General features: G+C 38.8%; 1 protein-coding gene across 9 annotated transcripts in view; it reads left to right on the top strand.

The window, feature by feature from the left end:
- The window catches only part of FRS2 (fibroblast growth factor receptor substrate 2), a 117,869-nt gene that overhangs the window by 53,983 nt on the left and 37,548 nt on the right, over positions 1–26,338 (top strand). For 8 of the 9 annotated variants that reach the window (XM_036298073.1, XM_036298071.1, XM_036298072.1 and 5 more), the window contains 2 exons: positions 6,710–6,804; positions 8,280–8,321. The gene's annotated coding sequence lies outside the window, so the exon portion shown is untranslated. Of the gene's footprint in view, positions 1–243; positions 304–6,709; positions 6,805–8,279; positions 8,322–26,338 lie in introns of those variants that run through there. The other variant, XM_036298075.1, reaches the window with a different exon arrangement.

The following is a 26,338-nucleotide window of genomic DNA, read 5'->3' as shown; positions in this document are numbered from 1 at the left end:
TGTTGCTGGTCATGTACTAGGTGTACCGGTTAATAATGGCGGATTTTATAATCAAAGAAAACACCATAATTTCAAGAGAAACATCAAAAGTGCTTTATTCAAAGGAATGTCCATCGCTAGCTACACATTTCCTCCATCTTCAGGTAATTTGTGGATACCGTCCCAATAGAACTTTTCTTGTTTGGAGGCAAACCACTCAGACCCAATTTTCCACTTCGTATGTTTTGAAGTGCTGCTCAGAAAGTGCGTGTGCCATCGATTGGAACAGATGTCAATCTGAAGGAGCAAGATCTGGTGAATACGGTGGGTGGGTTAATACTTCCTAGGCAAGATCTTTAACGTGTCTTTAACTGGTTTTGAAGTGTTTGATGGTGCGTCATCATGAAGCAAAATTACTTTGCCGTGTCTTCTGGCACATTCTGGTCATTTCACGATCAAAGCATGGTTCATATTGATTATTTGTTGTCAGTAGCGATCATATTAATGGTATCACCTGGTTTTAGAAACTCATAATACACCACACCTTCCGGATCCCACCAATCGCAGAGAGCATTGTCTTCTTTCTGAAGCGATTTGGCCTTGCAGTCGATGTTGATGGTTGACCTGGATCAACCCATGATTTTGTGCTTTTGGGATTCTCAAAATAAATCCACTTTTCATCACTAGTCACAATTCGATGCAAAAAGGACTTTCTTTCGTGCTGTTGAAGCAACATTTTACTGATGACTTTTCGGTTTTCCGTTTGTCTTTCGTTCAGTTGATGTGGCACCCATTTTCCTTCCTTTAAAATCTTTCCCATTGCTTGTAAATGATAGGAAATTGTTTGCTGAGCAACGTTTAATCTTTCTGCAAGCTGTTTTTGAGTTTGACATGCATCTTCATCCAATAATGCTTGCATTTGTTGGTCTTCAAACTTTTTTGGTTGACCTGGACGTTCTTTATCTTTCACCTTGAAATCATCATTTTTAAAGCATTTAAACCAGCATTCACAAGTATCTTGAGATGGAACATGTTCACCATAAGCTTCCCGAAATATATGACAACTTAATTAAAACTTCCTGCAAATGCTCTTTTTTTGGCTTGAAATTCTACATTTTTAAGCGTAAAAATATCTATGATGTTAACACCTTCAGCAAATTTGACATATGAAGTTTTAAATGCTGTAAATACAACAAAATAGTATGCATATCAAATCGCATATATATCAACATATGTGTAACTACCTATTGAAAAAAATCCGCATTATTAACTGGTACAACCTAGTATACAGTTCTTTGTTCTTATACCCTTTCCCTTCTTCCCTACATCCTGTTTGCCCTGGGAAAATTCAGTAACCAACTGGCAACATGCTGTTAGTTTCCTCCATTAAAAATTGATTATGTGCCCTAACCAGTTTGGTTCAGCCCAAGGACTGAAGGGTCCCGGGTTCGATTCCCGTCAAGGGCATGTACCTTGGTTGTGGGCTCCATCCCCAGTAGGGGGCATTCAGGAGGTAGCTGATCGATGTTTCTCTCTCATCGATATTTTTAACTCTCTATCCCTCTCCCTTCTTCTCTGTAAAAATCAATAAAATATGTATTAACAAAAAAGTTGAGTATGCTGAAGATGGGTCACAGAGGCCTATTTCCTACAATGCCACAGTTTACTTATTAATGTGTAACAGTAAACCTTTCCCTTTGGCCTTTTTATCTAAAGCAACTTTGGAACAATGGAACAAAATTTCTTAAATGAGCAGCCTGGATTTATGTCACTCCTGTGGGGCAAATGTGATATTTGTGACTAATATCTTTATTCCAGTTTACTGCAGACTATAATAGTGAAAAAGAAAGACTGACGTTTTGTATCCCGGCACTGTCTCTTTCTGGTTTGGACAAAATATTTAACCACTCCACATGCTTTGTTAATACCTTTCCCATAGGGAAATTCTGAGAATTGTCAACTAATGTAAACACTTGGCACACAGAGTTTCTCAATAAAGGATACTTTAAAATTACTAACCTTCTTTCAAGTGACTGGACTTGTTAAAGTCTGATTTCCAAATGAGTGGGGGCATTTCTGCAAAAAAAACTCAAGAGTTCTTCCCTCCTCCCCAAACAAAACAGATTTTAACATTAAATTTCATCCTCCAACTCTTAGAACCCCTGCTGATTGTTTTCATTGTCCTCTTGGTTTATTTTTGTACCTAAGGTCCATAGGCACATAACAAGTGCTTTGTGAAACTTAAACTAAGTAAAAAGAAATTGTTCAGATGAAAGGTATGTGGATAAGTCAGTTTTGGGGCAATTCTAGAGAACTCTTGCCAGAACTGGTATCTTTGTTTTGGTCTCAGAGACTATTAAATGTGATCACTGAGTCATACTTGCTGTTTTCTCTGTCCCCTGGCTATCTCTCTTAAGACCCTGAGCTTGGCAGCCATAAGATGTTTAAAACAGAGTAGGCCTTACTCCAGAGGGAGTTTGTTTATTTAAAGAAAAATAATTAAGTTCAAACATCCCAACTATGTCATAGCTAGTCTAGTCATGTTAGTTAGTGAGTTCTTTTGATTCTTTCTGGTGGTCATGGTGCCTGAGGTAGCACATACATTTGAAAGTAGTTAAACTTTTCCTGAGATTAATTGGAACTTTATCATGTAATCCCTACAGAAATCCTTAAAGGAGTAGGAGGAAAGGGAATGCTATTTATTTTGCTATTTTTTTTTTTATAATGGAAGCCATTTGATTTAAATCTTTAACCCCCTCCTTTCTAGTGTTATGATATAGATGATTTAAAAACAAAACAAAACAAAAACAAAACAAAAATCTACACTGTAGTAGCTGTATCTTCATTAATTCTTTGAAGTTGGGACCCTAAGAATCGTTTAGACAGTAGCTCTATAGATGTTTAGACACAAAAATCGGTGACTTTGTGTTTCAAATGATTGTCGTCTCCAAAATTTATGGCTGATTTTTCCTAGCATATTCTCTCCCAGATAGGAAAATCTGATGCAGAGGTTTTGGGCTTGCCTAGGGAACAAGGGTATATCTCTTTGAGATAACTTGTAAAAACAGTTCTAAGGGAGGTGGAGGAGGAATAAGCCCAAGAGGTATCTGGTGTCATAGTCCGAGGGAAAGACAAATCCCAAGGCCCTGAGAACATGCTTGATGCCTTTAAGGACAGGAAAGAGACCAATGTGGCTAGAATGGACTGAACAACATGGAGAGTGGTAGGAAGTGAGGTTAGAGAGATGGGGAAGGGAAATTTCACACCATGGTCCTATGCCTTTTTAAGGACTTTGGCTTTTATACTAGTGAGGAGGATTCAATTAGAGGGTTTTGAGCAGAGGAATGACATGATCTGACTTTCTTTTGAAAAGGACTAATCTGACTGCTTTGTTGAGGTGAACAAGGGAGTGGGAGATCAGATAGGAAACCATTATAGTAATGCAGGTGAGAAATAAGGTGGCTTGGTCCATGGTGATAGGGTGGTAATATGGTGGATATCATTTGGAACGAGCTCCCAGAATGAACACTTAATGGATAGTGATGAGTACTTCTGCACATAATATCTGGTTGAACCATTTTTAATGGTGTTAGGATTAACCACTGGGTTCAAGTTTTGTCAACTTGATTTATCCATTATAACGTTTCCCATCAGCCTATTATTACCTAATGGTTTTAACATTCATTGATCATTTTTAAATATCTATTATTTCATTAGGGGTTACAAAATGCTGATTTTCTTTTTATTTAAAATTTTTTTTTATTGATTTCAGAGAGGAAGGGAGAGGGAGAGAGAGATAGAAACATCAATGATGAGAGAGAATCACGCCTCACACTGAGGATCAAGCCTGCAACTTGGGCATATGCCCTGACCAGGAATCAAACCATGACCTCCTGGTTCATAGGTTGACGCTCAATCACTGAGCCATGCTGGCTGGGCAAAATGCTGATTTTCCAATCCTCCCATTCCTTTTGTATTTAAACTAGAGGCCCGGTGCACAAAAATTTGTGCACATGGGGGGAGGGGGGGGTCCCTCAGCCCACCCTGTGCCCTCTCGCAGTCTGGAACCCCTCGGGAGATAACGACCTGCTGGCTTAGGCCTGCTCCTGGGTGGCAGAGGGCAGGCCTAATCCCCAGGTGCAGCCCCTGGTCGGGCTCAGAGCAGGGCCGATTGGGGAGTTGGGGCGCTGCCCCCTGTCATGCACAGAGCAGGGCGGATTGGGAGGTTGCGATGCCACCCTCAGTCACACTCAGGGTAGGGCCGATTGGGGGGTTGGGGCACCGCCCCCTGTCACACTCAAGGCAGGGTCGATGGGGAGGTTGCGGCGCCACCCCATCACGCAGAGAGCAGGGCCAATCAGGGGGTTGGGGCGCTGCCCCCTGTCACGCACAGAGCAGGGTCAATCAGGGGGTTGGGGAGCTCCCCCCTGTCACGCACAGAGCAGGGTCAATCAGGGGGTTGGGGAGCTCCCCCCTATCAGGCACAGAGCAGGGCTGATCAGGGGGTTGGGGCGCCTTCCCCTGTCATGAACAGAGCAGGGCAGATAGGGAGGTTGTGGCCCTGCCCCCTGTCACACACAGAGCCGCAGGGCGATCAGGGGGTTTGGGCACTGCCCCCTGTCATGCTGATCCCGGTGCCGGGAGGCCTCGCGGCTCCGCTGATCCCGGTGCTGGGAGGCATATTACCCTTTTACTATATAGAATAGAGGCCTGGTGCATGGGTGGGGGCTGGCTGGTTTGCCCTGAAGGGTGTCCTGGATCAGGGTGGGGGTCCCCACTGGGGTGCCTGGCCAGCCTGGATGAGGGGATGATGGCTGTTTGCAGCTTGTCACACACCCTTCAGGGTGGGGGTCCCCACTGGGGTGCCTGGCCCGTCTGGGTGAGGGGCTGAGGGCTGTTTTCAGGCTGGGACTGATGCTCCCAACTGCTCCTTTTTTTCTTTTTCTTTTTTTATTCTGGGCCAGCTTTAGCTCTGGCTCCAGCTCTGAGGCCTCTGCTGCTGAAAACAGGTATCTGGTTTGTTTGGGTTCTATAATCGAAACAATGTATAACTCCAGCTCTGAGATCCCGGCTCACTGAAAGCTGGTTTCTGGGGTTTTCTTTAGCTTCTATATTTGTTACAATGCTTCTTAAACTGCAAGCTCAGAGGCCGGCAAGGCAGGCGGGGAACGTTGCAGTCCTCTGTCACTGAAGCAAGCAAGCCTCATGTTCAATTTAAGTTGCCTGGCTGCCGGCTGCCATCTTGGCTGGCAGTTAATTTGCATATCACCCTGATTAGCCAATGGGAAGGGTAGCGTTCGTACACTAATTATCATGTTTCTCTTTTATTAGATAGGATTTGGAATCCTATAAAAAAGGATTATTGACTTCTTGATTACCCTGGGGTATTTTTCATACAAGAAAGCCAGGATAAATACTTGATTATTCCCCTTTATCAAATGTCTGATAATAAGTTAGTGCCCTTGCAACATCCAAAGATGCCCTATGTGTTTAATGTTTCAATCAATGGTAGTTTGATGTTCATTTGATTTTAAAATACATCTTCAAAGTAAAAATTATAAAACAAGGTTTATTCTTAGACATCTTCCATTTCTATCCCTTCTACCCTCTTTTCTCTTTTCTCTAATAGATAACTGTTTAAAAATGGTTTCAATTTATCTTTCCATTGCTTCTTTTTGAAAGAAAAAAAAGCAAATTTGTATCAATATTTGCATTCCCCCAATTTTTACAAGAAGTGTAGCATTTTGTGGAATACTGATGAGCTATAGGATAGAAAGGAGCTCCCAAGTTTCCTTGAGGGTTATTTTTGAGACCTGTCAACCTTTCACTCTGTATGAAAGATTTTCTCTTAAATTCTTAACTGTCTTAACAACCAGCACATTTTAGGAACATACATATTTTAAAAAGAAAAAGACCTTCACCCACACCATTTGACAATTTTAGCACAATCACATGTCCAGCAATTCCCCTTTCAGTAGTCTTTCCCAAAAGTTGCACTAATACAATTACAAAGTGACACATGCCTTTCTTCTGTTCCTTGAAGGTTGGGATCATGTCTTGTCTTTTAATTAGGGACTTTGTTTATTGGACAACAAAGCAACAAAGATGATGTAGTTGGCATTAGCATCAGTGGTGTATGTGTAGAAGAGATGCCATTTTGACACTTGGCTGTTTTGAAATACTGTAAGGTTAAATCATTCATCAATTTATTCATTTTTTCAATAAGTATTACTGAGCACTTAACTCAGGCAATCATTTTCTTAGGTGCTTGAAAAATATCAGTAAATTAAACTAACAAAAATCTCTGGAGCTTACTTTATAAATGTGAGGAGGAAATAGACAAACAAGCATAACAAACAAGCAATTTATTGTTTTCAACTGTGCAGTTTTAGGACTTCTCTTCTGCATCTTCCTTTTCTCTTTTTTCAGCCTATAAATGGCATTCTTAGGAATTGCAAGACCCTGGTAGGTGAAAGGGATTTAGGATTTAAAAGAGGTCGTGGATTTCTGTATGCAGTAATTGTAACATAACTATGGAATTCTGGGTCTGTGGGACAATAGCCTGTATTTCATCCATCCCACCTAACCCTCAGTCCTGTTATTGTTTTTATTAAGAGGTTGCTCAAGAACTGTTTTGATGGTTCCCTGTAGTCACTGAAGTTTCGATAATTGCCCTTCAAGATTTCATGTTTGTTATAATATATTCTTAATTATTGTATCTTTATTTCAGAAATGACCATGGAGAAGTAGATGCCCAGATGCAAAGTGATGAAACAGCCAATTTGTCATAAAGTAAAATGCAGCTGTGGCTTTTCAACCAGATTAGTAAGTGTGGCCAACTTTTTTCTTTAACTTTATACTTATTTTATCTACTTTGAAAAACATTTACTAAAAAAAAAAAATACAGTGAGATATTTTAAAAGTTTCAATTTGTATTTGTCTTATTGTTTTTTACTGTGGATTATAGTACAAATTTTAGCATATAGCTCTAGAAAATGATGTCGGTGTTTTACGTTTTTTTGTTCGTTTGTTTTTGTTGTTTTTTTTAATCCTCACCTGAGGATATTCTTTCCATTGATCTTCCGAGAGAGTGGAAGAGAAAGGAAAGGACAGAGAGAAACATCCACGTGAGAGAAACCGATGTGTTTGCCTCCTGCACTAGGGCCAGGGCTGTAAAGGAACCTGCAACCAAGGTAGATGCTCTTTACCGGAATCAGACCCGGGACCCTTTGGTCCGCAGGCTGACGCTCTATCCACTGAGCCAGACTGGCTGGGGCTGTGCTGTACCTTTTAAGAACAATAAAGGTACTATTATACAATCATAGCCTTAGAAGAAATATATGAAAAAGAGTCTCTATAATATCATTATCCAACATAACTACTCTTATAATTTTAGAATATTTGTTTTTCTCTACCAGTCTTTGTTCTACACATTTAAAAGAAAACGATTTTGATCATAGTGTTGTAGAATATGCTTCTTGTGTATTTTTTAAAATTAAATTGTTTCAGATGTTTCTCCCTGGGGGGAAAAATGCTTGCTTCAGTACAGGGTTTTTTATTGGGGATGACGAAAATGTTTTGGAACTAGTGGTAAAGGTTACAGAACTTTATGAATATAGTAAAAACCACTGTATTTTTTACATTAAAAGGATGAATTTTACGACATGTAGATTAAACCCCAAAAGCACCCTTCAGAATATCAAATTTTGACTAAAGTAAACCCAGTTGAGTAATAATATTGTAGAATAGGAAAATGTGCCATATTATGTACCTAGAAAAAATGATTTGATAGGCAGTAGAATAAGTATTTTTTTTAATGATAAGAAATACATTTTATAATAGACTAGAGGCCTGGTGCACAAATTTGTGCATAGGTGGGGTCCCTCAGCCTGGCGGGTGATGGGGTGATAGGGGCCGGCCAGGAGGGTAAGGGGGGGCCGCGGGAGGTTGGCTGGCCCCAGGAGGTTGGCTGTGGGAGCGCACTGACCACCAGGGGGCAGCTCCTGTGTTGAGCGTCTGCCCCCCCCCCCTCCCCGGTGGTCAGTGCATTGCCATAGCGACCAGTCGACTGGTCGTTTGGTCGTAACAGTCGCTTAGGCTTCTATATATGTAGACATTTTCATAAAAATAATAAAGTACTTTTATTGTTAGAGACTTACTGTCTCTTACTTAAGCTTTGGTAATACCAAGCGTCATAGTAGTCTGTATGTACTATGTTAGCATTTTGTAACTTTTCACTTTCAAGAGACTTTTCTGTTTTGAAACTAATATTTCAACTTTTCTACCTGAAATTTTTTTAGGAACAAAGTGTATCTATTTTCCTCAGAAGAGAATTCCACAAGGTAAGAAATTAATGTAGTAATAAACCAAATATAGTGAATACAGGCTTAATTGTTCTTGACATTTTTAAGAAAAGTGTTTTTATTGATTTCAGAGAGAGGAAGGAAGAGGGAGAGAGAAATAGAAACATTAATGATGAGAGAGAATCCTGGATTGGCTGCTCCTACGGACCCCCTACTGGGGATATAGCCTGCAACCTGAGCATGTGCCCTGACTAGGAATCAAACCATGATCTCCTGGTTCATAGGTCAATGCTTAACCGCTGAGCCACACCAGCTGGGCAATTGTTCTTGATTTTAAAATTCTTTTCTAATCTTTATTTAACATCTTTTCTTGATTATTACAAGATTCTCACAGATTTATTAGCAAACTTTTACTACCTCAGTATTGGCTAATAAGACACAGGCTCGCCCTAACTGGTTTAGCTCAGTGAATAGAGTGTCGGCCTGTGGACTGAAGGGTCCTCTCCCCTCTTCCCCTCTCCCCTTCTTCTCCTCTTCCCCTCTCCCCCTCTTCCCCTCTTCCCCTCTTCCCTTCTCCCTCTCTAAATCACAATGAAAAAAATAAATATCCTCAGGTGAGGATTACAAAAAAAAGTATAATGTTTTTTTACCAGGTAGATAATAAAAGACTGAGTAATATCTAGTATTTTAAAAAAAAATACTGAATGATCACCTTTACAATGGATTTTAAATCATCATTGATTTACATTATTATACTCCTGACTTTTGAAGGTTGAAATGTTCAAGTGAGTCAATAGTAAAATCTCCTTATTGGTGTGCTTACCAACTGTGCCAGGAACTTAAAATCAATTTCTTGGCAACCTTAAGTTACTTTGGTTAGAAATTTTCAGGAACTTTTTAGTATAGGTAGTGGTGATCACTGTAGATTAATTCAACCAGTTAACTTCAAATACTTATTTAGCTAATTATTCAGATCAATAACTTTCTTATTTATTCACTTTTTCCAGTATACTATGTCCTGAGGGGCACTTGCAGTCTCTCAATCATATCTTTTCCACCTAGTTTTGAGACTGCCACTGGTTTAGTTAATCAGGGCAGTCTTTAGTCTGATAACTGAGAACAAAGGGTTAAAGTAAAGGAACTAATGAGGAGGAAGGAGGGCAAATCACCAGTAGTTTTCATTTTCAGGTTTCTTGTGAAACTCTTTTTTCCTGTTTTTTTCCTTCTACTTCTGGGTGTTAAGGAAGGGGATCCTGAACCTGCATGTAGCACTATCTGATCTTCCAGGGCACTGCTCAAAGATTGCAGGAGAAATCCAGATCTTTCTTTTCCTGGACCACAATGCTTAAAGCAAAAACAGAAACTTCAAAGGATCTAATCTTAGTGAACCTGATCTGTTACATCTTTGTCTCTGTTCTTTTGGCAAATGAAATTTAAGTCTTCCACATTAATGCAATGCATGGTACAATGACATGAAATTTTTATCCTGACAACTAAAAACAAAGGAAATTGAATCAGAAACCTATGAACCAGGGCTCAATTATTCTTAATGTACAACTTTCTAATATATTGACTGACTTTATATGTCTATCATTAAGCATTTATTAAATTAATATAGATTTTGTCTACCACTGTTATATAGAAATGTATTTCATAAATATTTCCCATTTACAATGAAGGCCATAAATTTAGATATCTTTTAGTTTTGAACATGCCTGTGTACTTTCTGTAAAGATTAGATGTCTAATTTTGATGGATGGCAGATAAGAATCCCTTTGTGGGCATGGAATAAGTAGTTTGATCTCACATATTGCAGAATATGGTAATCCTTTGCTAATCCCCAAAATAATTTGGTAATCTCCAAATTATTTATCTGTAGTATAAAAACCAGGAATACATATTATAAACTGTATCTTTTATCCCAAGAGAATTAATTTGGTGCAGGCTCAGCTTTCATGGTATAAGCATAAGATTAAGATTGGTTTTGAGTAATCCAGTGCTATCCTAGGTCATTCTAGGTCTAGAGCAGGGGTGGGCAAACTTTTTGACTCGAGGGCCACAATGGGTTCTTAAACTGGACCGGAGGGCCGGAACAAAAGCATGGATGGAGTGTTTGTGTGAACTAATATAAATTCAAAGTAAACATCATTACATAAAAGGGTACGGTCTTTTTTTTTTTTTTTTTAGTTTTATTCATTTCAAACGGGCCATATACAGCCCGTGGGCCGTAGTTTGCCCACGGCTGGTCTAAAGTATTCTCAGATGTAATAGCCATTTGGTTTTGAAACCTAGTTTAGATTTGAGCCTTTGGAAAGACTGTGAGATTTACATGTAGGTGGTAGGATAAATCCATTGACTCACAGTGTATTGAATAGATTGGAATTATAGGACTTGGAATTTTAGCAATGTTTTTGTTCAAGAATAACAAAAACTATGTTAAAATAGGTCTTCTGACTCTGATTTCTTATTGCATATTAAGGCTTCAGATGTTACAGTTCAATTTAAGTAAATTTGAAGTTTCAAAATTGTGATTGGCTTTATCATTTTATAAAATAATATAATTATTTTTCATGTTCTACTCTTCCTTATAATTCCATATGAGCTGCCTTTATTTTTAGCCACTTGCTTTAGATTAACCCCCCCCTCCCCCCACAAAACACCAAAACAACAAACAAACTCAGAATGGGTTGAAGCTTGACACAACTTGTTGCCACATAACAAAAGTGCTGATCAAGTTGAATCAACCCCTGTAATGTGTATTGAAAAAAAAAACCTCTTCTTTCTCCCCCAGTTTGAAGAACAAGCATTTTCCCTGCCAAGAAGGGCTGACTTTAAATGGACCAGCTGTCCATATTAGGAGCATAGGGTTGCTAAGGTGACCATGACTGTTTGGAGAAGAATGCAGCTGCAGAGGGCAAGTCCTTGATGTGTGAGCTGAGGGAAGGAATGTGGTGTGATTGTGCATCATTCCTCCTAATCACATGCTCCCAAAGTGCTGTGTGGGCAGCGTGTCGAAATTACAAGTCTGAGTGCTGGAATTTGTGTGGTTAAAATCATTTTGTTTTCATGTGAGCCTGAGGTTTACAGTTTAGATTGAAAATATCTACTTTGTATTTATGTGTGTATTTTTGGAGAAAGGGAGGGTGTTTTGGTGGTGGATAAAATGGGAATGAACCCCGGCGAGTGTGGCTCAGTGGATGAACGTCCACCTATGAACCAGGAGGTCACGGTTCGATTCCCAGTCAGGGCACATGCCCAGGTTGCAGGCTTAAAACCCAGTGCAGGGTGAGCAGGAGCCAGCCCATCAATGATTCTCTCTCATCATTGATGTTTCTATCTCCCTTCCTCTCTGAAATAAATTTTAAAAAAAGAAAAGAAATGGGCATGAATTTATTTTGCTTGATTGACACTTTCATATTATTAAAAAATTATCTTGGGATAAATGTTTTTACCAACTCATCCCTTTGTCATATATACTGTATATAGTTAATAATTTCACAAGTGAATAATGCATTTATTCCTTCTATTGCGCTTATTTCCTTTGAATTTCAGAATTATTTGAAAGTCCTAGGAATATGTTGTCTATTTAAAAAGAAAAAGTTCTTATTCTATCCAAAGGAGATCTTATCTCCCCTGAAGCATCCAAAGAGAGGTTCTGACTTTTGGTAAAAAATATGATTCAAGGAGCAATGGGATGGGTCAAAGCAATACCCCACTTACTTGAAGCACTATTAAGATTTTACCATTGCTAATTTAAAATGAGATATAGGCATAGACATTGATATCCTTAGGCACTTACTAAACCATGAGCTTTTTTGTTTTTTTAAATTCTTGTTAACAAATCCCTACAATAACATGCTGATCTTTAATGAGGCCATAAAAGTATAATACATTTAGGATGTGAAGTAGATGGAACATTGGAGGCTCTGTATTATATTAGCATCACATTATTTTTTTCTTAATCAGATAGTCTCCTTGCTTTGACATGGTTGGTGTTTGATTAATTTGAAATGAGATATAGGCACAGCATTGTGGAGGGAAATTAAAAGATTAAAATAATTCCATCTTTGAGTTCAGTTGGTTATTTGGCATTTCTCAGGTATACCTTTTTTTAAATTTATTTTTTATTTTATTTGTTCCATCACCATTTATCCTCTATATGCCCTTGATAATTGTATTCTGAATTGTTAGTTTGGAATATCTGCATAATTCAATGAACCAGTATTTACCAAATAACCAATGTATGATGATATACAATCACATGGGTAAAGTTGCAAAGTACAAGATAAACCAGTAGATTTTAATGTAGTAGAGCAGTGGTTCTCAACCTTCCTAATGCCGCGACCCTTTAATACAGTTCCTCAAGTTGTGGTGACTCCCAACCATAAAATTATTTTCGTTGTTACTTCATAACTGTAATTTTGCTACTGCTATGAATCGTAATGTAAATATCTGATATGCAGGATGTATTTAGGCGACCCCAGTGAAAGGGTCGTTCGACCCCCAAAGGGGTCGCGACCCACAGGTTGAGAACTGCTGTAGTAGAGTATGAAAGTTTATTGATACGGTTTTAGAATCCAAATTTAACTAACTTTCAAGAAACTACCATTTGTTGAGTTTAGGTATAGTATCAAGAATATCAAGTTATTTGAAATAGGTTATTTCAATATTCTCTTTTGCAACTATATATCTTCATATGCTTATATACTTTAACTGAAACAGTATATCACAGAATGTCGTAAGAACCCCCTTTCATAAAGCAAGACATTGAAGATATTAGCAAAAATATAAAATGCTGTCACTTTTCACTGAGTTTTTTGGAAAATAGGTTTTTTTAAACAGTTATTTTCTAAAAATCAATATATTATGTATGTGTGAAAGGCTTATTGTTTAAAATAAACTAATAAATATTTAAAACATTTTGCAGATTTAACTTCTAATTTGGTAAATATGAATAGATAGAACCCAGGTAAACAAAAGCTCTTTATAAAGTTCTTAAATAATTTTTAGAAGTGTAATGGGGTCCTCAGACATTATCAAGGCTTCAGGGGATATGATGTAATGAAAATGGCACTTTATCTCTGTGGCCTTCCTCTCCAAAACTCATAACCTACTCATGAAGAAAACATTAGACAAATTCCAATAAAGGGTCTCAAAACCAGTAGTTTCCCAAACTGCCAGTGGCATCAAAAAAATCAGATATTCTGTATAGCCAAGTGGAATCTAAGGAGATATGGTGATTAAATGTAGTGTGATATCCTAGATAGGATCCTGGAATGACAAAAAAACAGACATTGTGTAAAAACTAAGGAAATGTGAATAAGTGTGGACGTTAGTTAATAATAATGTATCTATATTGGTTTTTTAATTGTAACAAATTAAAAGATATGGAGTCTCGCCCTAGCCGGTTTGGGTCAGTGGATAGAGTGTTGGCCTGCGGGCTGAAGGGTCCTGGGTTCAGTTCTGGTCAAGGGCATGTATTTCAGCTGCAGGCTCTCTCTGGCTCAGGCCCTGGTCAGGGCTCATGCAGGAAGCAACCAATCAATGTTTCTCTCACATCGATGTTTCTCTCTGTCTTTCCCTCTCTCTTACACCCTCTCTAAAATCAATGGGAAAATATCCTCCAGTAAGGATTAAAGCAAAAACAAACAAAAAAAGATATGGAGTCTCAAAATTTATTTTATTTTATTTTTTAAAAATGTTTTTATTGATTTTAGAGAGAGAAAGAAGGGAGGGGTTAGAGTGACATGGATGTGAGAGAGAGAAATACCAGTCGGTCAGTTGCCTTCTGTATGCACTTGACCTGGGACTGAACCCGAAATTTGGGCACGTGCCATGACCAAGAATTGAACCAGCAACACTTCGGTGCACAGGATGATGCTCAACCAACTGAACTACACAGGCCAGGGTTCTCAAGTATTTTTTTAAATCCAGAAATCATGTGCTTCACAACTTTTACCAGATTTTTGCTCGTATTTCATTCTTTAATACGTACTACTCCTGGAGCAACCCAATTTTTAAAAATTTGGTAACAGAATAATTTGCTTGAGGGTATTGCATAACTGGTTCTTGCAAACAGGCTTAACATTTTTATGCTGCGTTTGCTGCCAGCTAAAGGCCTCCCCACAAGTAGAAAGTTGTTTTTATTATAATCTTAAGTTCTTTAATATCATTTGAAATTTTTAGTCTTCAGACCAACCAAAATTTTTTGTAAAAAATATTGACTATACTTTTGGAAGTATAATTTGTTAACCTAAAAGTCCTTTCTTATTCTTTGGTATAATCTTAACATATTTTTTAATAATTTAAAGAGAGATAATTGTTTCAAATAAGTAATTTGTTTTTCAGAGTAATTTTGCCTTAGGCACTTGAATGATGGTTTGGTTTTCTTTTTATTACTCAAGCATCACTGAGGCCATATACAGTGTGGGGGAAAAGTAGGTTTACAGTTGTGAATATGCGAAACATGGCTTATTATTGTATTATTATCTATTACTTATTGTATTATTTTCCATACGAATAATTGTAAACCTACTTTTGTCACACTCTTCATTAGGAAAATGGCATTTATTGCCTCCAATCCAGGTATTTTCTTGGGCTGGGGTAGAGTATGTTCTTGATATTTTTCCTTACTAAACAACAGACACACTTATTTTTGACTAAATAAACATTAATTTGTAGCATTTTAATTAAAAAGTAAAAATGCTAGCAAAGTCAATCTTAACAGTTTTAGCATCATCAACAGGAATTTAAAGCCTTACTTTGTTAGCTTTACCTTTATTTATAGATGAAAGAAGAAAAAGATGACCTCTTTTATTCTTGTATTCTTAAACAAATTTCTGAGTGTTTAGGGTACAGAAAGAAAGCATTTGGAGAAACAAATGTTGTAATAGTTAAACCATTATTTTAGTAGCCTGTGATGTTTCACACTTGTGCTTTTCACTTACATATTCCTCTTTTAGCTGAAATAACTATCAAAGAAATACCAAATAATTAAACCAAAGATGTTGGTGTTGGAATTGTATATGGCAGGTGATTCAAGTGTTATTCAAAGAAAATACTAGTGCCATAGCCGGTTTGGCTCAGTGGATGGAGCGTCAGCCTGTGGACCGAAAGGTCCCAGGTTCGATTCCGGTCAAGGGCATGTATCTTGGTTGCAGGCACATCCCCAGTGGGGGGGTGCAGGAGGCAGCTGATCGATGTTTCTCTCTCATCGATGTTTCTAACTCTCTATCCCTCTCCCTTTCTCTCTGTAAAAAATCAATAAAATATATTTTAAAAAAAATACTAGTTAATATTAGGTACCTTTTAAGGTTAAAAATGAAAAGAACTTAGGGAAAGAGTTTTGATCAGAATTCCAAATAATTGTAGTCTCAGCCCTAGAGTTACTCACCTTCAACTTGAAGGAGTGACCTAGCTTGGATGAAGTGATACAGGTTGGAAAATGACTTTTAGGCAGTTGACTTGCCCAGATAGAATCTTTAGACATTTCATCTGCTATAATAATTACAGTCCAAATGACAGTCTTTGAATCTGTAGCATGAAAAGGAGGACATCTGGTGGCAGCTAAGTCTTGTGAATGTACTTGCTCACTTTGACAGTCAAATTGCTTAGAAGCATTGCGTCTAAGAGAAATGTGTGATACAACATGCTGAATTTCAAAGCATTTTGCATGACATAGCTGTCAGTGTATAGGCCAGGGGTGGGCAACCCCTGGCACGCGTGCCAAACATGGCATGCCAGTAACTTTTGCTGGCATGCGAAACCCTCTCTTAAAATCTTCCATTTACATTTTTTTTCTTAATATCGACTTTTTTATTTTTCAGATAAATTCAGTGTAGGTGCATCTTAGATAAATAAATAATTTTACATAACAAGTTATCTTAAAGACTATAGACATGGATTGACGAGAGAGGGGAAGAGCAATTTCTATACCTCTGCCTTAACTCTCCCTGCCTTCCTAGATCCGACCAGTGTTTTGGTTTCATCCACATATGCTTGTGAATCTTTGTTCTCAGTGATGAATTTTGTTAAGTCTCATAATAGGAGTACCCTGACAGATGAAAGTAGTAGCTCGTGCATATCTCTGAAGGTCACGAAATATAAACCTGATGTAAAATCTCTGTCATCAGTGATGCAGCAGCAAAAGTCCCACTGATAATATCAAACGGAGTCATAAAGTTTTCTGTCGGACTATCAGTGTACATGTATACATTAAAAAATGAATGTATTTTTCATCATCATCTGTGTTTTTATCGCTCGAATGAATTTTATTATTTCTTCAAGGTTCTTCACATACGTACACGTTAAGAGATATCAAGTAGGCGTAACATGTTCTCAAAAAATTAGGGTTGGCACACAGAAGAATTTTGAGTCAGAGATTTTGCTGGTTTTGGCACGCACTCACAAAAAGATTGCCCACCCCTGGTATAGGCAAATCTAAGAGATAATTTTGAGCTCTATTTAAAAAAGTAATCTATAAATGACTTTGAAGTAATATGTTAATCGTGAAAATGTAAAATTATTTGGTTGTAGTTTTATTGATGTTTTCTTGTTGTAGAAGTTTAGGGACAAGATTTATCCCTAATAAGTAAGCTGCCGCCCTAGCCAGTTTGGCTCAGTGGATAGAACGTTGGTCTGTGGATCGAAGGGTCCCAGGTTTGATTCTGGTCAAGGGCATGTACTCAGTTGCAGGCTTCTCCCAGGCCTGGGGTCGGGCCTGGGTCAGAGTTTGTACAGGAGGCAACCAATTGATGTGTTTCTCTTACATTGATGTTTCTCTCTGTCTTTCCCTCTCTCTTCCACTCTCCCTAAAAATCAATGGGAAAATGTCCTCAGGTGAGGATGAACAACAACAACAAAAAGTATGCTGCTGTTTTGAAACATTATCTAATACTAGGGTATTCATTTAACTAAAATTTATTGATCATTTAATATGTTCAGCATGGCAGGCACTGTGGATATAGCAATGAAGAAAAAGTCTTTGCCTCAATGGAGGCATTTTGTGGGGGCTATGGGATAGAGAGAGGGACTCAAAAAATAAGTCAATATAGCTTTAGCTGGTTTGGCTCAGTGGATAGAGCGTTGGACAGCAGACTGAAGGGTTGCGGGTTCGATTCCAGACAAGGGCACATATCTTGGTTGGAGGCTTGATCCCCTGCCCTAGTTGGGGCACATGTGGGAGGCAATCAATTGATGTGTCTCTCACATTGATGTTTCTCTCTTTCTGTCTCTCCTCCTCCCTTCTATCCTCTCTGAAAATCAATGGAAAAATATCCCTGGGTGAGGATTAACAGCAACAACAGAAAGTCAATATATAGTATGTCAGTTGGTAGTAAGTCATTTGGAGAATAATATAGCAGTGTAAGCAGAAAAGGGAGTACCGTTATAGGATAGGAGTCTGCCTACTAGTATTTTTTTATAGGATGCTCAGAAAAGTCCTCTAATAAATTGATTTGTGAGCAAAGATCTGAAGTAGGTGAGGGTGGGAGCTCTGTGGGTATCTGGCAGAATAGTGTTCCAGATAGAACCACAGTTGGCAAAGGATCTTGAGGTAGTATCATGCCTAGTGTATTCAGAAACAGCAGTGTGGCTGGAATTGAGTGTGGAGGGGGAGAGCACATGAACCAGTAGTTGAACCAGAAGAACAGGAAATGCTACCAAAATATTTAGGACCTTGTAGGCCAGGCCATTAATAAGTGTTTACTTTTTACTTTCAGGGAACAGGGGAGCCATGCAAGATTTTGTCAATTGTGAATGACTTTGAAGTGGGCAGAAAATGATGAATGGGGGTTCTGTCTTGTTCATCCATTGGATTTATCTCTGTCTCATTTTCTTTGAGTTATTTTATAGTTTTGTAATTTGTAGAAACTTAAAAATGCACATGATTCTTATCCATAGAGATGCAAATGAGTTGTGTCCAGTGGAATGCAATTGATTATTACCCTGTGCATAAGAACTGCTTTACATCTACTTGTAAATTTATTTCAGAATTCCTCATTCCTCATTCCTATACAAATTCCTCTTTGTATAGGCCAGTGATGGCGAACCTATGACACGTGTGTCAGAGGTGACACGCGAACTCATTTTTTTGGTTGATTTTTCTTTGTTAAATGGCATTTAAATATATAAAATAAATATCAAAAATATAAATCTTTGTTTTACTATGGTTGCAAATATTAAAAAATTTCTGTATGTGACACGGCACCAGAGTTAAGTTAGGGTTTTTCAAAATGCTGACACGCCGAGCTCAAAAGGTTCGCCATCACTGGTATAGGCCCTATAGAGTGTATGCTATAGGGCAGCGGTTCTCAACCTGTGGGTCGCGACCCCTTTGGCGGTCGAACGACCCTTTCACAGGGGTCGTCTAAGACCATCTGCATATCAGATATTTACATTACGATTCATAACAGTAGCAACATTACAGTTATGAAGCAGCAACAAAAATAATTTTATGGTTGGGTCACAACATGAGGAACTGTATTTAAAGGGCCAGAAGGTTGAGAACTACTGCTATAGGGTGTTCCCAAAAAATGTATACACACTTTACCAGCTGATAGCTCAATTGATGTTTCTTTCTTTTCAGATTTAACCCGTTGGAATTAATAATTATACAAAGTGTATATACATATTTTTTGGGACACCCTGTATACGAGTGTCTCTTAGAACTCTCCTTTGCACTAGTTATAACATCTTAATGGTTCCTTTCTTAATTAATGAATTAAATAATATCTTTGACATATGTTCATTTTACCACGTTTGTAACAGTCATGATTTTTAACCATTAAAAAATGTATCCAATCAAGTAACACTTTTGTTGTTGTTGTTGCTAATCCTCACCTGAGGATATATTTCCATTGATTTTTAGAGAGCTTGGAAGGGAGGGGGAGAGACACAGACAGAGAAACATCGATGTGACAGAGACACATCAACTGGTTGCCTCCGGCACGTACCCCTACCAGGGCTGGGATCGAGCCTGCAACTGAAGTACATGCCCTTGAATGGAATCGAACCTTGGACCTTTCAGTCTGTGGGCTGGCGCTCTAGCCACTGAGCCAAACTGGCTAGGGTAATAACATATTTTACCAGAAGTACTCTGGCTGCTCTGTTGGAGGACAAGAGCAGAGGCAGCAGAAGCCTTCAGTCAATTAGAAGGCTGTTGCAAAAATTCAGACTAGAAATGATGGTAGCTTGAACCTGAGAAGAATGGTGGTGATGGTAAACAGCTAGCTATTAAACTGGGATATATTTTGAAGATAGATCTGAAAGGATTTATAGATTGGATATGGGATGTGAGAATGAGTGGTTAAGGATGATTGCAAGATTTTTGGGTATTAATCGTAGTAAAATTTACAAATAACTTCCTTTTTTATCCTTTTTTATGTTGATAATTTTTATTTTTCATTCTTAAGAATTTAGTTTGACAAGAAATGTAAAAGCGGATGATCACGGTTCTTTTCTCATGCTATTTTCTATAGTGGTTATAGTACAACTAGAGGCTTGGTGCACGAAATTCGTGCACTGGGGAGGGTGTCCCTCAGTCCAGCCTGCATCCTCTCTAATCTGGGACACCTCGGGGGATGTTCAACTCCTCAGGGAAGCTGTGGAGAGCAGCAATGGGGACCCGCCCGCCCCCTGGCGGGGCTGAGGGAACTCTGGTGGCAGGTGCGCGGAGCGACCGGCCCCACTCCCTGGTGCAGCTGTGGAAACCCCAGCGGCAGGCGCTTGGAGCGGCTGCCGGGCCCAGTGGGGCTGAGGGAACTCCGGTGGCAGGTGTGCAGAGCGGCCACCAGGCCTTCCGCCCTCCCCCCGTGGGGCTGCAGGAACTGCGGCAGCAAGCGCGTGGAGCAGCCGGCCCCCGCCCCTGCTGTGTGCGCTGCCATCTTGTGATGATGTTATGGCATGAGGGTTAATTTGCCTATTCTTTATTATAGGGTATATGTAATTACTGAATTGAAGACATCAGTAACAACTTTGAGTCAGGTTTTGGTAGGAAACAGAACACTGACAGTGTTAATAGAAAAGAATTTAATGAAGGGATTATTTGCATAGTTTAGGCAGGTTAAAGGAAACCAGCAAGCAAAAATGATGACCAGGCTAGCTAGTAACAGCAGAAGCTGTTACCACCTCTGTCTAAAAGGGACAGGGGAAGGGAGTGATCACCTGAACCAGCAAGAGCTGTAGGTATAGGAGAGGGCTGCCTGATAGGAGCCATCAGTAGAGAAGCTTCAGTAAGGAATGGAGCCATAGCTCACCTGGTCTGCTGGTGCTCCATGCAGGTCAGGCCCCCAGGGCCCAGAGCAGGTGACTCTGGAGGACAGATGGAAAATATCCAACATTGCAAAAATATTTTTATAAACTCGGCCATACAGCCAATATAAAAACAAATAAACAAAACCAAGTAAACAAATAAACATAAAAATAAACAAGCAAACCAACAGACCGATGTGCCTGAACTTTAAAATGAAGAAAAGAAAGAACATAATTTTTTAGTTGTAAAAAGTTATAAAAACTCAGTAGGTTTTAATGACATGGACAGAAGTATTACACTATTATCAATCATAAAAGTTTTTACATCATGTAAAATGTTTTACTTTGGACTCACAAGGTTATAAAAATCCCTTTATCTTTTTTATGTGTTTTACTTAGAATTAATTTAATTTTAAAACTTTATACAACCATTACTTTATAATTCTAAATATTTAAAAGGTTTTTTGTTGTTGTGCCTTTCCCTTCTTTTTAATGCAAAGTATTTCAGATTTAGTTTGGTCCTTGAAATTTACTTACATTGAAAGAAAGCTCAAGTCATCTCATCCAGTTTCTTAACTAGTAGTGGAATCTATGGAACATTGCTAGTGATTGGGAACTCAACATTTCAAGGAATTCAATTCTTTATTAGATGGAAGTTTGTTTTATTCTTGTAGACTTTCTATGGTTTGGTCCAACTTCTGTTCCAGGAGCAAGTCAGGTTATTCCTTAAACAGAGAAATTTGAAGACAGCTGACTATTCTTCCCTACTCTTCTTTTTTTTAAATATATTTTTATTGATTTCAGAGAGGAAGGGAGAGGGAAAGAGAGATAGAAACATTAATGATGAGAAAGACTCATTGATCGGCTGCCTCCTGCACGCCCCTTACTGGGGATCGAGCCCACAACCCAGGCATGTGCCCTTTACTGGAACTGAACTCGGGACCCTTCAGTCTGCAGGCCGACTCTCTATCCACCGAGCCAAACTGGCTAGAGCTGCCCTACTCTTCTTTACTGCTAAATATTTTTTTCTCCAAACTAACTTTCTGTTGTTTTTGCAGTCTTACCTTACTGATTAGACCAGGGGTGGGCAAACTTTTTGACTCGAGGGCCACAATGGGTTCTTAAACTGGACCGGAGGGCCGGAACAAAAGCATGGATGGAGTGTTTGTGTGAACTAATATAAATTCAAAGTAAACATCATTACATAAAAGGGTACGGTCTTTTTTTTCAATAGTTTTATTCATTTCAAACGGGCCGGATCCGGCCCACGGGCCATAGTTTGCCCACGGATGGCACTAGACCCATATTTATTAGATGGTCAAAATCATTTCCTCATGTCTGATTGTTTCCTAAATTTGCTCACTGTCGCCTTAAGAGAAGATTCTTTTAAACGGACATTCTGGCTTGTATATTAAGAAAAAGGGAAAAGAATGCCACCCATTCTAGGACAACTGGTATTACCTAAAGCCAGCTTTCTAATGCCATGTTAAGCTTGTCCGAGTCAACTGGCCCCCAGAGGTTACCGAACCCACCATGGAGATAAATGGGTCATGGGTATCTGCTTTACTTTTCTCTGGAGCCAGTAGATAATGGGTAGGGAGGAGTGTTCAAATACTGCTATGATTCCTTCAAGTGAGTCGCCCGTGGGTAATTTCCTTTTGTGGGATTCATCTTTTGGTAGCAGCAATTCTCCTGCAGTATAACAGGCCAGTAAAGCCCTAGAATTGAGGAAGCAGAACTCATGACATCTAATCAAAATCAATTTCATCTTTCCTACTGACTAGGTATTTCCCTGACTTTGGAAAAATTTAGGGAAAGTTCCCAATTTTGCTCGTCACATATAGGTAACAAAGAGTTTTTAGTCACTTCTAGGCAAAGTCGTAGTCCTGGTTTAGTAACTAATATGTCCAATCAAGTAAAATAAGTAGTTTGCCCACGGCTGGATCAGACCATTCTTACCCGATTTCATTTTGAATCACTCTCTTCCCTAGGCTTCTGTGATACCACACTTATGGAGATTTTTTTTCTGCTTCTTGGACAGTGCCTGTTCAATTTCCTTTGGGGGCTTCTCTTTCTCTGCAGTTCCCTTAATTGTTGGTGTTTAGCTGGTGTGGCTCAGTGGCTGAGCATTGACCTATGAACCAGGAGGTCACAGCTTGATTCCCGGTCAGGACACATGCCCTGGTTGTGGGCTCCATCCCCAGTAGGAGGCGTGCAGGAGGCTGCCCATCAATGATTCTCTCTCATCAATGATATTTTCTATCTCTCTCTCCCTTCCTCTCTGAAATCAATTTAAAAAAGTATAAAAAAATCAGCCTCAAAATCAATTGTATCTCAGCTTTGATGAAAAACAGTATATATATCTCCATTAGTATTCAAAATAACAGCAACAATAACTTTAGTGGCCTCCATACATGAGGATTACTGTTTTGGTAAGACTGTTTTCTTAAACATGTCCAAGAACTAGAAAGTAAGCAAAAAAGGCTTCTGGTGCTTTAAAAAGTTGTTGTTATGAATCTCATAAAGTAAAGATTATATACTTTAGCATACAGTATTCTTTTGTCTCTGAGTATAGGGCTTTATTGTTTTGCATCTAGTTTAAAAAAAATTTTTTTAATTGATTGACCGCCTCCTGCATGCCCCCTACTGGGTATCAAGCCTGCAACCCAGGCATGCACCCTGACCGGGAATTGAACCAGGACCTCCTGGTTCATAAGTTGATGCTCAACTACTGAGCCACACTGGCTGAACTTGCATCTAGTTTAATAGGCTTGGATGTCTGATTATAGAGTCCATAAGGATTCAAAAGCGTAAACTAAAAATAAAAGCAAACACAACAAAAACACAAATACATGTTTATTAAGTGACAGTTCTAGGACCTGCTGTATATACTGTCAGCTAAGAATAAGGGTGACCAACAAAGTAGAATTAAAAACTATTTAAAAAAACAACATAAAACCCAGAACTAGGCAGACAGCCTGACAACACATATGTCACCGATTACAGCTTGGAAAGATTCTTTATCAGAATGCAGGCTGTCTAATTCCATCGGCACTTTTTTTAAAGGACAAAATGTATTTTATTTTCTCATTTTGACTGGGGAACACTTGATGATTATTTATCCCCTCTTGTGGCTTCATGGAGTTGCCTAGAACATATTTTGTCCTGAAAATATTGGGGGGAATAACTTTTGATACTCACCCTTCAAGCATCTGAAATAGGATTTGATTCTGTAATCCCAGTGGTGTCTAGACCAGCCGTGGGCAAACTACGGCCCGCGGGCCGGCCCGTTTGAAATGAATAAAACTAAAAAAAAAAAAAAAAAAAAAAGACCGTACCCTTTTATGTAATGATGTTTACTTTGAATTTTTATTCACACAAACACTCCATCCATGCTTTTTTTCCGGCCCTCCGGTCCAGTTTAAGAACCCATTGTGGCCCTCGAGTCAAAAAGTTTGCCCACCCCTGGTCTAGACCATGATCTTTCTACCCTTGCTGCTCAATGACACTAGAGTGCCATTTTTAGGCCTTAGGGCTAAGGGCTGGATAGAGGTGGTTAGGAAGGTGTTGGAGAGGAAAGACATCGCAGAGGAGAAAAGCTTAGAGGACAGACTGTGGTACTGAAGAGTGTTTCTAGAAGCTCTCAGTGGGCAGCTGTACACCAGATGGCCAACTGCGTTATTTTTGTTTGGAATCAACCCAGGCTATGTATATTCATAAATTCTTAGTATTAGGGGGCCTTTCGGGACATTCCCCTGAGACATGTGGATTCTGAGAATAACTTTGCTGGCTTTGAGCACCTTTAGCCTAAGAGTAGATGTTAAGTTCTGTGCATTGGCAGGTTTCCAGCATTTACTAATTAGGTTTGCCTACTTAAATTCTCCTGGCAGTTTCTCTTGGCCACACTCTGCCCTAACCTGTTTAGTATATAGTCTGCCTTTGGGCTCTGCTTAGACATTTATAGCTTTTCTTTCTAAAGAAGCCTTTAATAAATATTGATTTGTATATTCTTTAGCTAATAACTTATTATTGATTATAGAAGCAATTCACACTGTAGAAAATGTCTTACCACCACACGAACCAGCATTAACATTTTAGTATGGTTTAGTCTAGTCCCCCCACCCTCCTGGGTTTATGTATTTTTGTAGGGGTAGAAGAGAGATAGATAAGTGCGAAGGCTATTTTTTAAAACTAAGAAAGAATCCTTTCAAATTTGCTACTGGTCACTAAGAGCAATTTTTATTTTAGTTTATTTATTTAAAATTTTTTTTTTTAATTCTCATCCCATAGGATAATTTTTCTATTGATATTTTGGGAAAGTAGGAAAGAGGGAGGGAGCTAGGGGGGAGAGAGAGAGAAAGAGAAACAGGGATGTGAGAGAGCCACATTGATTGGTTGCCTCCCACACATGCCCTGACTGGGACCGGGGATTGAACCTGCAACCCAGGTATGTGTCCTTGACTGGGAATTGAACCTGAGATCCTTAGGTGCACGGGTTGATGCTCTAACCACTGAGAACACCAGCCAGGGCAAGAGTAATTTTTTAAAATAAACTTTATTTTCTGAACAATTTTAGAATCACAAAAAAATTAGGAAGCTAGTACAGAGGTTTTCATATACCCTTTACTCAGCTTTCCCTAATGTTAATCATACACAACTATGGTACATTTGTCAAAACTAAGTATTTACACTGGTATGATATTATTAACTAAATTATATGCTTTATTTGGATTTCGCCAGGTTTTCTACTAATGTTTTTTTTCTGTTCCAGGATACAATTCAGGATACCATATTGCATTTTAAAAGAACAGTTTTGTCCTTTTTTGTTTGTTTGTTTAACTTTATACTACGAACATTTTTTGCAATTAAATATTATTTAAATAATGTTTATTAATGGCCTTATAAATGTACATCAAATGGATAGATGTATTCTGTTGTAAATATCTCTGGTTAACTTTTTTTGTGGCATTTTGTGAGGGTGGGAAGTGTTAGAAAACACACCCATACATCAAACCATTTTTATTAGTGGTGTATTTGAATCAGGTGAGTTTGCTAGATTGTAAGAATTTTTAATGCATTGCTCTAAAAGAAAATAATCAGTTTATTTTCCTTTGAGAATATGTTTAAGAGCATTTCAATTGAGTTCAATGCAGAAACTGATGAGCTATTCATGAAGTAATTTGTTTTGAGGGTTGGATTTGCTTGGCATTTGGCTTAATTTATTTTGTGCAGGTTGTGTGTGTGTGTGTGTACATTTTATACACACACACAGTTAATATTTAGGCTTTTAATATGAGTCTAGTTAACAAGATGATAGTCACCTGAGTTTGGAAATACAGATTTATGGTATATTCTACTTATGCACTTGTATATTTAGTTTTTTAAATTACCCTTTTTTTATTTTTTTTATTACCTTTAATTGTTTATTTAGTGCTAGGTTAAGCATATATATTATAAAAGGCCCGTGGCCATAATGCTGTAACGACCAACAATTGGACAGGGAACCGGGTGGGTGGTGGCGGTGGCCGGAGTGAAGCAGCCCGGATCACCAGGAGATGCATGGAGCACCTCTCAGTCCCTCCCCCACCAGCTCCAATCGCAGCAAGGCTGGCGGGTGGGTGGGTGGGCACAGCGAGGCGGGTGCAGGTGGGCGGGGCCGCGTGATTTCTCGCACTGGGCTTCTAGTATTATATAAAAAGTGAAGATAGCCGAAACCGGTTTGGCTCAGTGGATAGAGTGTCGGCCTGCGGACTGAAAGGTCCTAGGTTCGATTCCGGTCAAGGGCATGTACCTGGGTTGCGGGCACA

This window comes from Myotis myotis, unplaced genomic scaffold (assembly GCF_014108235.1).
Source record: "Myotis myotis isolate mMyoMyo1 unplaced genomic scaffold, mMyoMyo1.p scaffold_m19_p_3, whole genome shotgun sequence".
NCBI lineage: Eukaryota > Metazoa > Chordata > Mammalia > Chiroptera > Vespertilionidae > Myotis > Myotis myotis.
Note: the sequence above shows the minus strand (reverse complement) of the source record. Positions and strands in the feature narration are given on the sequence as shown.